Here is a 4,187-nt window from a genome sequence, read left to right on the forward strand (position 1 = left end):
TCTTTCAAGGTAGAGGAGTGCTTCTTCCACTAAAATGGCTCTTAATCTGAAATCTAAAGGATAGGTGGTAGGAGTCAAATAGAAGAAGAGGGCAGCAAAAAGCTTTCTGTTTATTTATTTATTTGTTTGTTTGTTTGTTTATTTATTTTTAGGCAAGACAACCCTTTTTTGACCTCACAGATTGCAAAGACTTTGTCAGTTTACAGTCCCTTATTTTTTATGCCTACAGCACCTGGTCTTCCTAAGTGGTCTCCCATCCAAGTACTAACCAGGCCTGACCCTGCTTAGCTTCTGAAATCAGACTGGATCGGGCTTGCTCAGGGTGGCATGGCCATAGAAAGAGCTTTCTAAAGGTGTGTGTGTGTGTGTGTGCGTGTGTGTGTGTGTGTGTGTGTGTGTGTGTGTGTGTTAAAAACAGCTGCCACCACTGCTATAACACTTTGAGGAGAGGAGGATGGCATATGTAAGAAATGGAAAAATATCCGTGTCACTGAAGTAGAGACAGAGGAGAAAAGGGGAAGCATGATCTTGGGCAAGAGGTCAAGAAAGAGCTAAACCATATGGATCCTTGTAGGTTACGTTAAAGAGTCTTTTACCCTAAAAGCAATAGGATGGCATTGCAAACGTTTAAGCATGAAAGTGCCATAATCAGAGTATGAAGTGGTAACACAGACTAGTGTGGTGGTTGCTAGATGGGAGAAGTGAACACATTTAAGAATAGTTTAGAGATAAAAAGAGTAAAACTTTATGATGGATTGGAAATTGTGCATTAGGGAGAAGGAAAGGTCAGGATGACTTCTATATTTTTGAATTATTCGATGGGATGGATGAGATAGGGATCAGTGGAAAAGGTCCACATAAGAGAAGGAAAATATGAGCTGAGTTTTGGACATAAGCAATTTAAGGCACCAAGAGGATTTTCAAATAGATATATCTGTAGCTATTAAAACTAAATAGATGTTCCTGAGGTGGGTGAAAAATAGAGGTAAAGACTTTAAAGTCACTGGCAGGGAAGCAATAGTTGAAGCCATTAGAGTAGATGAAATCCTAAAATAAAATACAGAATGAGATGAGGGAGATCAAAGACAGAACTTTAAGAAATGTGCACTCGAGAAATCAGGGAGAAGAAATCCCTGGGAAGGTGGCAGGGAAGAGATATTCACAGCTATAGGAGTAGAATCTGAACAGTGAGTTTCATGAAACCATAGTTTCATGAAAACATAATTACCCACATTGTTCATGTATAATCCCTGTTATTTATTTAATGATATAAACAGCATCAAAATGTGCAAACATTGCCTTTGGCTGTCTTCTAGATATCCTTTCTTCACCACTCCAACACACACACACACACACACACACACACACACACAGCTACTCCCCAGTTATGTTAGGTAAGTATGAGTAAATATTTATGAAAGTTACTCTTTATATTCCTCAATAACAAGTCTGAATTAAGACCAACAGTTCCTTGCTATATTCTATTGAGATCTAAACAAATATTAGAAGTAAGTGGAAAATTATCTCTAGCATTACGTGTCAAGAAACTATAGGTATTGTTTGTCTGAACTTCACTTGTTGAAATGTGGCATTAGGCCAGTTTCACTTAACAATGCTCGATATCAGTGTGTAACAACAAAGTCACGGGCTTACATGAAAACTATAAAAGGATACTTGCCGTATTGTTCTTGTCCTTGGAATGCTCCTTCCTTCCTTTCCTGTTTTGTTGCTGCCATAGGATGTCAGCCCAAATTTACTGTCATTGTTGTCATTTGGCCAATGAATATCATGAAATGTGGTAGGCACTTAACTGTGTGACTCCATAAGCAGGCAGTCTGAAGTCTGACTCCTCTCAGGAGGTTACCAGATTGGCTGAATGTTCATAGAATACAGTGTGACAGTGAGGTTTGTCTTTTTTTCCCCAAGTGAAATGTACTCCCAGAATTGCTTTGCATCTCATAAAAAATTACAGCTTTTAAGAAATACTATCTGCTTCCTCACAAGTTTTCAAAACTAGTCTACAGATTTAGGTAGCACCCTGAAATTTCATAAGAATTTCGCTAAAACAAAGACCTATTTTTGTGAGAAATATGCCTAAGGTAGGGTTTCTTAACCTCAGCACTATTGCATTTTGGCCCAGGTCATTCTTTGTTGTGGGGATTTGTCCCATGCATTGTAGGATATTAAGCAACATTCCTGGCTTCTATCCTCTAGATATCGATAGTACCCATCCCCCAAGTTCTGATAATCAAAAATATCTCCAGACATTGCAAAAAGTTCCCTTGGGGGCAAAACCACCCAGGTCGAGAGCCACTGGCCTAAGAGAAGTGCCTCAATATAAAGTAAAAATGAATAGAATTTGTAAAATATATACCATGAAAACATAATTTAAATATTCTTTTTTTTTTTTGTCATGTGGTGTACCTAAAAGTTAAATAGAAACTTTTAAATAGTAAAATCATCTGTTTGGAGTAATAATTTCCTAATCATTTTTATATTAATAAAAAATTAGGTAAACACTCTGAGATGGCATTTAAAAATTTTTTTGTAGTGTTTTGAATTTTACATACTAGTTTCATTTCTTCATTCATTCGTTCAATAAGTATTTACCTCTATGCTGCAGTCATTAGGTGTTAGGAAAAAAACAAGGAGTGAAATAAGCAAGGTCGCTGCTGTTCTCAGACTTTAATTCGAATGAGGAAAAACACAGTGCACAAATAAGATGCTATTAAGCAGAGCATCAAAACAGTTTGATGTAATTGAGCAGGCATTGGCAAAATGTGTTGGCCTGTTTTTGCAAATAAAGTTTTATTGGAACACAGCCACAGGCATTTATTTACAAATTGTCTATGGCTGCTTTTCTGCTGCAACACCAATTAGTTGTAACAGAGAACATATGGCCAGCGAAGCCTAAAATATTGCTATCTGGGCCTACAGGGAAAAAAATTGCAGACTCCTGTAATAGAGTGAAATTCGGTGGTCATTTTTAATTGAGAATTGGAGAACACATGTGATACTGAGATTTATAATAAATACATATCTGATCCCGGCCTTTTCCTGGCACACAGCTCCTAAAATTCTTGGAATTCCTAAGTGATAAGAGCCATAAAGGAATAAAGGTGCCTTTTTTCAGACAACCCTCTGAACCTCATTTTATTTATGTTAATAAAGAGACTTTCGGAAAGCCCTTAAGAATGGAGACTGATTGCCAGGGCCCAACAAAATGATTACAGGGTTGGAACCATTTAAGTGATTAGAAGGCTGGAATCAACCAGGTGATTAGAGGGTTGGAACTTTCAGCTCTACCCCATACCCTCTCATCCAAGATGGGGAGGTGAGGAAAAGTGAATGACTTAATCATCAATAGCCAATGATTTAATCAACCGTGCCTATATGTATTAAAATTTCCATTAAAAACCCAAAAAGGAAGTTCAGAGAGCTCCAGGTTTGCAAACAAGTTTGACACACTCGAAATTCCACAGGGACAGAGCTCCTGTGCTCAGTGTCCTCCCAGATCTTGCCCTATGTATCTCTTCATCTGACTGTTCATTCATATCCTTTAATATCTTTTATAATAATGAATAGGTAACCTAGTAAGTAAACTATTTTCCTAAGTTCTGTGAGCTGCTCTAGCAAATTAATTGAACCAGAGGAGAGGGGTGTAGGAACCTCTGATTTCTAGTCAGTCAGAAGCACAGGTAACAACCTAGACTTGTGATTGGTATCTGAAGCAGGGGGTGGGCTGGGGTGGCCTTATGGGACTGAGCCTCTAATCTGTGGGATCTTATGCCAACTCCAGGTATATAGTGTCTGAATTGAACTGAATTACGGGACACCCAGTGGGTGTCCATCACAGTTGGAAAATTGTTTGATGTGGGGAAAAAACTCCCACATACTTGCAGTACAGAAATATTAAGTGAATAGTAGAGAAATAACAGGGGAGTTCTTTCTAAACAACAACATTCTGCACAGATGACATTTAAACTGATAGCCAACTAAAAGAAATCAGCCTTGAGAAGATGAGGGGGAAAAGTAGTTAAAAGAAGAGACTGGAACAAAACTCATATTTTAAGAGTGAGCTAGTGTAGGTGAGGGATAGGAATGATTAGAGATGAAATCTGAACGATAATGAGATCTAGATTAAGTAGGGCCTTGTAGGGAATACTAGAGACGAAGGCTTTTACTCT

The 4,187-nt window shown here is 38.0% G+C and overlaps 1 pseudogene; it reads right to left on the reverse strand.

The window, feature by feature from the left end:
- Positions 1 to 220: 220 nt before the first annotated feature.
- Positions 221 to 339, reverse strand: LOC111736649 (annotated as a pseudogene).
- Positions 340 to 4,187: the final 3,848 nt, after the last annotated feature.

The sequence above is a fragment of the Pteropus vampyrus genome, unplaced genomic scaffold (assembly GCF_000151845.1).
Source record: "Pteropus vampyrus isolate Shadow unplaced genomic scaffold, Pvam_2.0 Scaffold1, whole genome shotgun sequence".
NCBI classification, from domain to species: Eukaryota; Metazoa; Chordata; class Mammalia; order Chiroptera; family Pteropodidae; genus Pteropus; species Pteropus vampyrus.